Raw genomic sequence first — 12,323 nt, forward strand, 5'->3', positions numbered from 1 at the left:
TCATCTCACAGAGTTACATCTTTCTCTTCAAGAAGCCTTTCGCTAATGCTGGAAAGAAGCTTTCTGAGAAACTGCTCTATGTTCTGTTCATTCATCTCACAGAGTTACATCTTTCCCTTCAACAAGCCTTTCGCTAAGGCTGTTCTTGTGGAATTGGCAAAGGGATATTTGGAAGCCCAAAGAGGCTTACGGTGAAAAAGGAAATATCTTCCGTTCAAAAGTGGAAAGAAGCTTTCTGAGAAACTGCTCTGTGTTCTGTTAATTCATCTCAACGAGTTACATCTTTCCCTTCAACAAGCCTTTCGCTAAGGCTGTTCTTGTGGAATTGGCAAAGGGATATTTGGAAGCCCATAGAGGCCTACGGTGAAATAGGAATTATCTTCCGTTCAAAACTGGACAGAAGCTTTCTGAGAAACTGCTGCGTATTCTGTTCATTCATCTCACAGACTTACATCTTTCCCTTCAAGAAGCCTTTCGCTAAGGCTGTTCTTGTGGAATTGGCAAAGGGATATTTGGAAGCCCTTAGAGGGCTATGGTGAAAAAGGAAATATCTTCCGTTCAAAAATGGAAAGAAGCTTTCTGAGAAACTGCTCTGTGTTCTGTTCATTCATCTCACAGAGTTACATTTTTCCCTTCAAGAAGCCTTTCGCTAAAGCTGTTCTTGTGGAATTGGCAAAGTGATATTTGGAAGCCAATAGAGGCCTACGGTGAAAAAGGAAATATCTTCCGTTCAAGAGTGGAAAGAAGCTTTCTGAGAAACTGCTCTGTGTTCTGTTAATTCATCTCACCGAGTTACATTTTTCCCTTCAAGAAGCCTTTCGCTAAGGCTGTTCTTGTGGAAATGGCAAAGGGATATTTGGAAGCCCATAGAGGGCTATGGTGAAAAAGGAAATATCTTCCGTTCAAAACTGGAAAGAAGCTTTCTGAGAAACTGCTCTGTGTTCTGTTAATTCATCTCACAGAGTTACATCTTTCCCTTCAAGAAGCCTTTCGCTAAGGCTGTTCTTGTGGAATTGGCAAAGGGATATTTGGAAGCCCATAGAGGGCTACGGTGAAAAAGGAAATATGTTCCGTTCAAAACTGGAAAGAAGGTTTCTGAGAAACTGCTCTGTATTCTCTTAATTCATCTCACAGAGTTACATCTTACCCTTCAAGAAGCCTTTCGCTAAGGCTGTTCTTGTGGAATTGACAAAGGGATACTTGGAAGCCCATAGAGGGCTATGGTGAAACAGGAAATATCTTCTGTTCAAAACTGGAAAGAAGCATTCTGAGAAACTTCTCTGTGTTCTGTTAATTCATCTCACAGAGTTACATCTTTCCCTTCAAGAAGCCTTTAGCTAAGACTGGAAAGAAGCTTTCTGAGAAACTGCTCTGTGTTCTCTTCATTCATCTCACAGAGTTACATCTTTCCCTTCAGCAAGCCTTTCACTAAGGCTGTTCTTGTGGAATTGGCAAAGGGATATTTGGAAGCCCATAGAGGCCTATGGTGAAATAGGAAATATCTTCCGTTGAAACCTGGACAGAAGCTTTCTGAGAAACTGCTCTGTGTTCTGTTCATTCATCTCACAGTGTTACATCTTTCCCTTCAAGAAGCCTTTCGCTAAGGCTGTTCTTGTGGAATTGGCAAAGGGATATTTGGAAGCCCATAGAGGGCTTTGAGGAAAATGGAAATATCTTTCGTTCAAAACTGGAAAGAAGCTTTTTGAGAAACTGCTCTGTATTTTCTTCACTCACCTCACAGAGTTATATCTTTCCCTTCAAGAAGCCTTTCGCTAAGGCTGTTCTTGTGGAATTGGCAAAGGGATATTTGGAAGCCCATAGAGGGCTATGGTGAAAAAGGAAATATCTTCCGTTGAAAAGTGGAAAGAAGCTTTCTGGGAAACTGCTCTGTGTTCTGTTAATTCATCTCACAGAGTTACATCTTTCCCTTCAAGAAGCCTTTCGCTAAGGCTGTTCTTGTGGAATTGGCAAAGGGATATTTGGAAGCCCATAGAGGGCTATGGTGAAAAAGGAAATATCTTCCGTTCAAAACTGGAAAGAAGCTTTTTGAGAAACTGCTCTGTGTTCTGTTAATTCATCTCACAGAGTTACATCTTTCCCTTCAAGAAGCCTTTTGCTAAGGCTGTTCTTGTGGAATTGGCAACGTGATATCTGGAAGCCCATAGAGGGCTATGGTGAAAAAGGAAATATCTTCCGTTCAAAACTGGAAAGAAGCTTTCTGAGAAACTGCTCTGTGTTCTGTTAATTCATCCCACAGAGTTACATCTTTCCCTACAAGAAGCATTTCGCTAAGGCTGTTCTTGTGGAATTGGCAAAGTGATATTTGGAAGCCCATAGAGGGCTATGGTGAAAAAGGAAATATCTTCCGTTCAAAACTGGAAAGAAGCTTTTTGAGAAACTGTTCTGTGTTCTGTTCATTCATCTCACAGAGTTACATCTTTCCCTTCAACAAGCCTTTCGCTAAGGCTGTTCTTGTGGAATTGGCAAAACGATATTTGGAAGCCCATATTGGGCTACGGTGAAAAAGGATATATCTTCCGTTCAAAACTGGAAAGAAGCTTTCTGAGAAACTGCTCTGTGTTCTGTTAATTCATCTCACAGAGTTACATCTTTCCCTTCAAGAAGCCTTTTGCTAAGGCTGTTCTTGTGGAATTGGCATAGGGATATTTGGAAGCCCATAGAGGCCTATGGTGAAAAAGGAAATATCTTCCGTTCAAAACTGGAAACAAGCTTTATGAGAAACTGTTCTGTGTTCTGTTCATTCATCTCACAGAGTTACATCTTTCCCTTCAACAAGCCTTTCGCTAAGGTTGTTCTTGTGGAATTGGCAAAACGATATTTGGAAGCCCATAGAGGGCTACGGTGAAAAAGGAAATATCTTCCGTTCAAAACTGGAAAGAAGCTTTCTGAGAAACTGCTCTGTGTTCTGTTAATTCATCTCACAGAGTTACATCTTTCCCTTCAAGAAGCCTTTGGCTAAGGCTGTTCTTGTGGAATTGGCATAGGGATATTTGGAAGCCCATAGAGGCCTATGGTGAAAAAGGAAATATCTTCCGTTCAAAACTGGAAAGAAGCTTTATGAGAAACTGCTCTGTGTTCTGTTAATTCATCTCACCGAGTTACATCTTTCCCTTCAAGAAGCCTTTCGCTAAGGCTGTTCTTGTGGAATTGGCAAAGGGATATTTGGAAGCCCATAGAGGGCTAAGGTGAAAAAGGAAATATCTTCCGTTCAAAACTGGAAAGAAGCTTTCTGAGAAACTGCTCTGTGTTCTGTTAATTCATTTCACAGAATTACATCTTTCCCTTCAAGAAGGCTTTCGCTAAGGCTTTTCTTGTGGAATTGGCAGAGCGATATTTGGAAGCCCATAGAGGGCTACGGTGAAAAGGAAATATCTTCCGTTCAAAACTGGAAAGAAGCTTTCTGAGAAACTGCTCTTTGTTGTGTTAATTCATCTCATAGAGTTACATCTTTCCCTTCAAAAAGCCTTTCGCTAAGGCTATTCTTGAGGAATTGGCAAAGGGATATTTGGAAGCCCATAGAGGGCTATGGTGAAAAAGGAAATATCTTCCGTTCAAAACTGGAAAGAAGCTTTCTGAGAAACTGCTCTGTGTTGTGTTAATTCATCTCACAGAGTTACATCTTTCCCATCAAGAAGCCTCTGGCTATGGCGGTTTTTGTGGAATTGGCAAAGGGATATTTGGAAGCCCATAGAGGGCTACGGTGAAAAAGGAAATATCTTCCGTTCAAAACTTGAAAAAAGCTTTCTGAGAAACTGCTCTGTGTTCTGTTAATTCATCTCACAGAGTTACATCTTTCCCTTCAAGAAGCCATTCTCTACGGCTGTTCTTGTGGAATTGGCAAAGGGATATTTGGAAGCCCATAGAGGGCTATGGTGAAAAAGGAAATATCTTCCGTTCAAAATGGAAAGAAGCTTTCTGAGAAACTGCTCTGTGTTCTCTTAATTAATCTCACAGAGTTACATCTTACCCTTCAAGAAGCCTTTCGCTAAGGCTGTTCTTGTGGAATTGGCAGAGGGATATTTGGAAGCCCATAGAGGGCTATGGTGAAAAAGGAAATATCTTCCGTTCAAAAGTGGAAAGAAGCTTTTTGAGAAACTGCTCTGTGTTCTGTTAATTCATCTCACAGAGTTACATCTTTCTCTTCAAGAAGCCTTTCGCTAAGGCTGGAAAGAAGCTTTCTGAGAAACTGCTCTGTGTTCTGTTCATTCATCTCACAGAGTTACAACTTTCCCTTCAAGAAGCCTTTGGCTAAGGCTGTTCTTGTGGATTTGGCAAAACGATATTTGGAAGCCCATAGAGGTCTACGGTGAAAAAGGAAATATCTTCCGTTCAAAACTGGAAAGAAGCTTTTTGAGAAACTGCTCTGTGTTCTGTTAATTCATCTCACAGAGTTACATCTTTCCCTTCAAGAAGCCTTAGGCTAAGGCTGTTTCTGTGGATTTGGCAAAGTGATATTTGGAAGCCCAATAGAGGGCTATGGTGAAAAAGGAAATATCTTCCGTTCAAAACTGGAAAGAAGCTTTCTGAGAAACTGCTCTGTGTTCTGTTAATTCATCTCACAGAGTTACATCTTTCCCTTCAAGAAGCCTTTCGCTAAGGCTGTTCTTGTGGAATTGTCAAAGGGATATTTGGAAGCCCATAGAGGGCTACGGGGAAAAAGGAAATATCTTCCGTTCAAAACTGGAAAGAGTCTTTCTGAGAAACTGCTCTGTGTTGTGTTAATTCATCTCATAGAGTTACATCTTTCCCTTCAAAAAGCCTTTCGCTAAGGCTATTCTTGAGGAATTGGCAAAGGGATATTTGGAAGCCCATAGAGGGCTATGGTGAAAAAGGAAATATCTTCCGTTCAAAACTGGAAAGAAGCTTTCTGAGAAACTGCTCTGTGTTGTGTTAATTCATCTCACAGAGTTACATCTTTCCCTTCAAGAAGCCTTTGGCTAAGGCGGTTTTTGTGGAATGGCAAAGGGATATTTGGAAGCCCTTAGAGGGCTATGGTGAAAAAGGAAATATCTTCCGTTCAAAACTGGAAAGAAGCTTTCTGAGGAACTGCTCTGTGTTCTGTTAATTCATCTCACAGAGTTACATCTTTCCCTTCAAGAAGCCTTTCGGTAAGGCTGTTCTTGTGGAATTGGCAAAGTGATATTTGGAAGCCCATAGAGGGCTATGGTGAAAAAGGAAATAACTTCCGTTCAAAACTGGAAAGAAGCTTTCTGAGAAACTGCTCTGTGTTCTGTTAATTCATCTCACAGAGTTATATCTTTCCCTTCAAGAAGCCTTTCGCTAAGGCTGTTCTTGTGGAATTGGAAAAACGATATTTGGAAGCCCATAGAGGGCTACGGTGAAAAAGGATATATCTTCCGTTCAAAACTGGAAAGAAGCTTTCGGAGAAACTGCTCTGTGTTCTGTTAATTCATCTCACAGAGTTACATCTTTCTCTTCAAGAAGCCTTTCGCTAATGCTGGAAAGAAGCTTTCTGAGAAACTGCTCTATGTTCTGTTCATTCATCTCACAGAGTTACATCTTTCCCTTCAACAAGCCTTTCGCCAAGACTGTTCTTGTGGAATTGGAAAAAGGGATATTTGGAAGCCCAAAGAGGCCTACGGTGAAAAAGGAAATATCTTCCGTTCAAAAGTGGAAAGAAGCTTTCTGAGAAACTGCTCTGTGTTCTGTTAATTCATCTCACCGAGTTACATCTTTCCCTTCAACAAGCCTTTCGCTAAGGCTGTTCTTGTGGAATTGGCAAAGGGATATTTGGAAGCCCATAGAGGCCTACGGTGAAATAGGAATTATCTTCCGTTCAAAACTGGACAGAAGCTTTCTGAGAAACTGCTGTGTATTCTGTTCATTCATCTCACAGACTTACATCTTTCCCTTCAAGAAGCCTTTCGCTAAGGCTGTTCTTGTGGAATTGGCAAAGGGATATTTGGAAGCCCTTAGAGGGCTATGGTGAAAAAGGAAATATGTTCCGTTCAAAACTGGAAAGAAGCTTTCTGAGAAACTGCTCTGTGTTCTGTTCATTCATCTCACAGAGTTACATCTTTCCCTTCAAGAAGCCTTTCGCTAAGGCTGTTCTTGTGGAATTGGCAAAGTGATATTTGGAAGCCAATAGAGGCCTACGGTGAAAAAGGAAATATCTTCCGTTCAAGAGTGGAAAGAAGCTTTCTGAGAAACTGCTCTGTGTTCTGTTAATTCATCTCACCGAGTTACATTTTTCCCTTCAAGAAGCCTTTCGCTAAGGCTGTTCTTGTGGAAATGGCAAAGGGATATTTGGAAGCCCATAGAGGGCTATGGTGAAAAAGGAAATATCTTCCGTTCAAAACTGGAAAGAAGCTTTCTGAGAAACTGCTCTGTGTTCTGATCTTTCATCTCACAGAGTTACATCTTTCCCTTCAAGAAGCCTTTCGCTAAGGCTGTTCTTGTGGAATTGGCAAAACGATATTTGGAAGCCCATAGAGGGCTACGGTGAAAAAGGAAATATCTTCCGTTCAAAACTGGAAAGAAGCTTTCTGAGAAACTGCTCTGTGTTCTGTTAATTCATCTCACAGAGTTACATCTTTCCCTTCAAGAATCCTTTCGCTAAGGCTGTTCTTGTGGAATTGGCAAAGGGATATTTGGAAGCCCATAGAGGGCTATGGTGAACAAGGAAATATTTTCCGTTCAAAACTGGAAAGAAGCTTTCTGAGAAACTGCTCTGTGTTCTGTTAATTCATCTCACCGAGTTACATCTTTCCCTTCAAGAAGCCTTTCGCTAAGGCTGTTCTTGTGGAATTGGCAAAGGGATACTTGGAAGCCCATAGAGGGCTACGGTGAAAAAGGAAATATCTTCTGTTCAAAACTGGAAAGAAGCTTTCTGAGAAACTTCTCTGTGTTCTGTTAATTCATCTCACAGAGTTACATCTTTCCCTTCAAGAAGCCTTTAGCTAAGACTGGAAAGAAGCTTTCTGAGAAACTGCTCTGTGTTCTCTTCATTCATCTCACAGAGTTACATCTTTCCCTTCAGCAAGCCTTTCGCTAAGGCTGTTCTTGTGGAATTGTCAAAGGGATATTTGGAAGCCCATAGAGGCCTATGGTGAAATAGGAAATATCTTCCGTTCAAACCTGGACAGAAGCTTTCTGAGAAACTGCTCTGTGTTCTGTTCATTCATCTCACAGTGTTACATCTTTCCCTGCAAGAAGCCTTTCGCTAAGGCTGTTCTTGTGGAATTGGCAAAGGGATATTTGGAAGCCCATAGAGGGCTTTGAGGAAAAAGGAAATATCTTTCGTTCAAAACTTGAAAGAAGCTTTTTGAGAAACTGCTCTGTATTTTCTTCACTCACCTCACAGAGTTATATCTTTCCCTTCAAGAAGCCTTTCGCTAAGGCTGTTCTTGTGGAATTGGCAAAGGGATATTTGGAAGCCCATAGAGGGCTATGGTGAAAAAGGAAATATCTTCCGTTGAAAAGTGGAAAGAAGCTTTCTGGGAAACTGCTCTGTGTTCTGTTAATTCATCTCACAGAGTTACATCTTTCCCTTCAAGAAGCCTTTCGCTAAGGCTGTTCTTGTGGAATTGGCAAAGGGATATTTGGAAGCCCATAGAGGGCTATGGTGAAAAAGGAAATATCTTCCGTTCAAAACTGGAAAGAAGCTTTTTGAGAAACTGCTCTGTGTTCTGTTAATTCATCTCACAGAGTTACATCTTTCCCTTCAAGAAGCCTTTGGCTAAGGCTGTTCTTGTGGAATTGGCAAAGGGATATTTGGAAGCCCATAGAGGGCTACGGTGAAAAAGGAAATATCTTCCGTTCAAAACTGGAAAGAAGCTTTCTGAGAAACTGCTCTGTGTTCTGTTAATTCATCTCACAGAGTTACATCTTTCCCTTCAAGAAGCCTTTCGCTAAGGCTGTTCTTGTGGAATTGGCAAAGGGATATTTGGAAGCCCATAGAGGGCTATGGTGAAATAGGAAACATCCTCCGTTCAAAACTGGAAAGAAGCTTTCTGAGAAACTGCTCTGTGTTCTGTTAATTCATCTCACAGAGTTACATCTTTCCCTTCAAGAAACCTTTCGCAAAGGCTGTTCTTGTGGAATTGGCAAAGGGATACTTGGAAGCCCATAGAGGACTACGGTGAAAAAGGAAATATCTTCCGTTCAAAACTGGAAAGAAGCTTTCTGAGAAACTGCTCTGTGTTCTGTTAATTCATCTCAAAGAGTTACATCTTTCCCGTCAAGAAGCCTTTCGCTAAGGGTGTTCTTGTGGAATTGGCAAAACGATATTTGGAAGCCCATATTGGGCTACGGTGAAAAAGGATATATCTTCCGTTCAAAACTGGAAAGAAGCTTTCTGAGAAACTGCTCTGTGTTCTGTTAATTCATCTCACAGAGTTACATCTTTCCCTTCAAGAAGCCTTTTGCTAAGGCTGTTCTTGTGGAATTGGCATAGGGATATTTGGAAGCCCATAGAGGCCTATGGTGAAAAAGGAAATATCTTCCGTTCAAAACTGGAAAGAAGCTTTATGAGAAACTGCTCTGTGTTCTGTTAATTCATCTCACCGAGTTACATCTTTCCCTTCAAGAAGCCTTTCGCTAAGGCTGTTCCTGTGGAATTGGCAAAGGGATATTTGGAAGCCCATAGAGGGCTATGGTGAAAAAGGAAATATCTTCCGTTCAATACTGGAAAGAAGCTTTCTGAGAAACTTCTCTGTGTTCTGTTAATTCATCTCACAGAGTTACATCTTTCCCTTCAAGAAGCCTTTCGCTAAGGCTGTTCTTGTGGAATTGGCAAAGGGATATTTGGAAGCCCATAGAGGGCTACGGTGAAAAAGGAAATAACTTCCGTTCAAAACTGGAAAGAAGCTTTATGAGAAACTTCTCTGTGTTGTGTTAATTCATCTCGCAGAGTTACATCTTTCCCTTCAGGAAGCCTTTCGCTAAGGCTGTTCTTGTGGAATTGCAAAGTGATATTTGGAAGCCCATAGAGGGCTATGGTGAAAAAGGAAATATCTTCCGTTCAAAACTGGAAAGAAGCTTTCTGAGAAACTGCTCTGTGTTCTGTTAACTCATCTCACAGAGTTACATCTTTCCCTTCAAGAAGCCATTCGCTAAGGCTGTTCTTGTGGAATTGGCAAACGGATATTTGGAAGACCATAGAGCGCTATTTTGAAAAGGAAATATCTTCCGTTCAAAACTGGAAAGAAGCTTTCTGAGAAACTGCACTGTGTTCTCTAAATTAATCTCACAGAGTTACATCTTACCCTTCAAGAAGCCTTTCGCTAAGGCTGTTCTTGTGGAATTGGCAGAGGGATATTTGGAAGCCCATAGAGGGCTATGGTGAAAAAGGAAATATCTTCCGTTGAAAAGTGGAAAGAAGCTTTCTGAGAAACTGCTCTGTGTTCTGTTAATTCATCTCACAGAGTTACATCTTTCCCTTCAAGAAGCCTTTCGCTAAGGCTCTTCCTGTGGAATTGGCAAAGGGATATTTGGAAGCCCATAGAGGGCTATGGTGAAAAAGGAAATATCTTCCGTTCAAAACTGGAAAGAAGCTTTTTGAGAAACTGCTCTGTGTTCTGTTAATTCATCTCACAGAGTTACATCTTTCCCTTCAAGAAGCCTTTCGCTAAGGCGGTTCTTGTGGAATTGGCAAAGGGATATTTGGAAGCCCATAGAGGGCTATGGTGAAAAAGGAAATATCTTCCGTTGAAAAGTGGAAAGAAGCTTTCTGAGAAACTGCTTTGTGTTCTGTTAATTCATCTCACAGAGTTACATCTTTCCCTTCAAGAAACCTTTCGCTAAGGCTGTTCTTGTGGAATTGGCAAAGGGATATTTGGAAGCCCATAGAGGGCTATGGTGAAAAAGGAAATATCTTCCGTTCAAAACTGGAAAGAAGCTTTTTGAGAAACTGCTCTGTGTTCTGTTAATTCATCTCACAGAGTTACATCTTTCCCTTCAAGAAGCCTTTCCCTAAGGTGGTTCTTGTGGAATTGGCAAAGGGATATTAGGAAGCCCATAGAGGGCTACGGTGAAAAAGAAATATCATCCGTTCAAAACTGGAAAGAAGCTCTCTGAGAAACTGCTCTGTGTTCTGTTAATTCATCTCACCGAGTTACATCTTTCCCTTCAACAAGCCTTTCGCTAAGGCTGTTCTTGTGGAATTGGCAAAGTGATATTTGGAAGCCCATAGAGGGCTAAGGTGAAAAAGGAAATATCTTCCGTTCAAAACTGGAAAGAAGCTTTCTGAGAAACTGCTCTGTGTTCTGTTAATTCATTTCACAGAATTACATCTTTCCCTTCAAGAAGGCTTTCGCTAAGGCTTTTCTTGTGGAATTGGCAAAGCGATATTTGGAAGCCCATACAGGGCTACGGTGAAAAGGAAATATCTTCCGTTCAAAACTGGAAAGAAGCTTTCTGAGAAACTGCTCTGTGTTGTGTTAATTCATCTCATAGAGTTACATCTTTCCCTTCAAAAAGCCTTTCGCTAAGGCTATTCTTGAGGAATTGGCAAAGGGATATTTGGAAGCCCATAGAGGGCTATGGCGAAAAAGGAAATATCTTCCGTTCAAAACTGGAAAAAAGCTTTCTGAGAAACTGCTCTGTGTTCTGTTAATTCATCTCACAGAGTTACATCTTTCGCTTCAAGAAGCCATTCGCTACGGCTGTTCTTGTGGAATTGGCAAAGGGATATTTGGAAGCCCATAGAGGGCTATGGTGAAAAAGGAAATATCTTCCGTTCAAAACTGGAAAGAAGCTTTCTGAGAAACTGCTCTGTGTTCTCTTAATTAATCTCACAGAGTTACATCTTACCGTTCAAGAAGCCTTTCGCTAAGGCTGTTCTTGTGGAATTGGCAGAGGGATATTTGGAAGCCCATAGAGGGCTATGGTGAAAAAGGAAATATCTTCCGTTCAAAAGTGGAAAGAAGCTTTTTGAGAAACTGCTCTGTGTTCTGTTAATTCATCTCACAGAGTTACATCTTTCTCTTCAAGAAGCCTTTCGCTAAGGCTGGAAAGAAGCTTTCTGAGAAACTGTTCTGTGTTCTGTTCATTCGTCTCACAGAGTTACAACTTTCCCTTCAAGAAGCCTTTGGCTAAGGCTGTTCTTGTGGAATTGGCAAAACGATATTTGGAAGCCCATAGAGGTCTACGGTGAAAAAGGAAATATCTTCCGTTCAAAACTGGAAAGAAGCTTTTTGAGAAACTGCTCTGTGTTCTGTTAATTCATCTCACAGAGTTACATCTTTCCCTTCAAGAAGCCTTTCGCTAAGGCGGTTCTTGTGGAATTGGCAAAGGGTTATTTGGAAGCCCATAGAGGGCTACGGTGAAAAAGGAAATATCATCCGTTCAAAACTGGAAAGAAGCTCTCTGAGAAACTGCTCTGTGTTCTGTTAATTCATCTCACCGAGTTACATCTTTCCCTTCAACAAGCCTTAGGCTAAGGCTGTTCTTGTGGAATTGGCAAAGTGATATTTGGAAGCCCAATAGTGGGCTATGGTGAAAAAGGAAATATCTTCCGTTCAAAACGGGAAAGAAGCTTTCTGAGAAACTGCTCTGTGTTCTGTTAATTCATCTCACAGTGTTACATCTTTCCCTTCAAGAAGCCTTTCGCTAAGGCTGTTCTTGTGGAATTGTCAAAGGGATATTTGGAAGCCCATAGAGGGCTACGGGGAAAAAGGAAATATCTTCCGTTCAAAACTGGAAAGAATCTTTCTGAGAAACTGCTCTGTGTTCTGTTAATTCATCTCACAGAGTTACATCTTTCTCTTCAAGAAGCCTTTCGCTAATGCTGGAAAGAAGCTTTCTGAGAAACTGCTCTATGTTCTGTTCATTCATCTCACAGAGTTACATCTTTCCCTTCAACAAGCCTTTCGCTAAGGCTGTTCTTGTGGAATTGGCAAAGGGATATTTGGAAGCCCAAAGAGGCCTACGGTGAAAAAGGAAATATCTTCCGTTCAAAAGTGGAAAGAAGCTTTCTGAGAAACTGCTCTGTGTTCTGTTAATTCATCTCACCGAGTTACATCTTTCCCTTCAACAAGCCTTTCGCTAAGGCTGTTCTTGTGGAATTGGCAAAGGGATATTTGGAAGCCCATAGAGGCCTACGGTGAAATAGGAATTATCTTCCGTTCAAAACTGGACAGAAGCTTTCTGAGAAACTGCTGCGTATTCTGTTCATTCATCTCACAGACTTACATCTTTCCCTTCAAGAAGCCTTTCGCTAAGGCTGTTCTTGTGGAATTGGCAAAGGGATATTTGGAAGCCCTTAGAGGGCTATGGTGAAAAAGGAAATATCTTCCGTTCAAAAATGGAAAGAAGCTTTCTGAGAAACTGCTCTGTGTTCT

This window comes from Chlorocebus sabaeus, chromosome 5 (assembly GCF_047675955.1).
Source record: "Chlorocebus sabaeus isolate Y175 chromosome 5, mChlSab1.0.hap1, whole genome shotgun sequence".
NCBI lineage: Eukaryota > Metazoa > Chordata > Mammalia > Primates > Cercopithecidae > Chlorocebus > Chlorocebus sabaeus.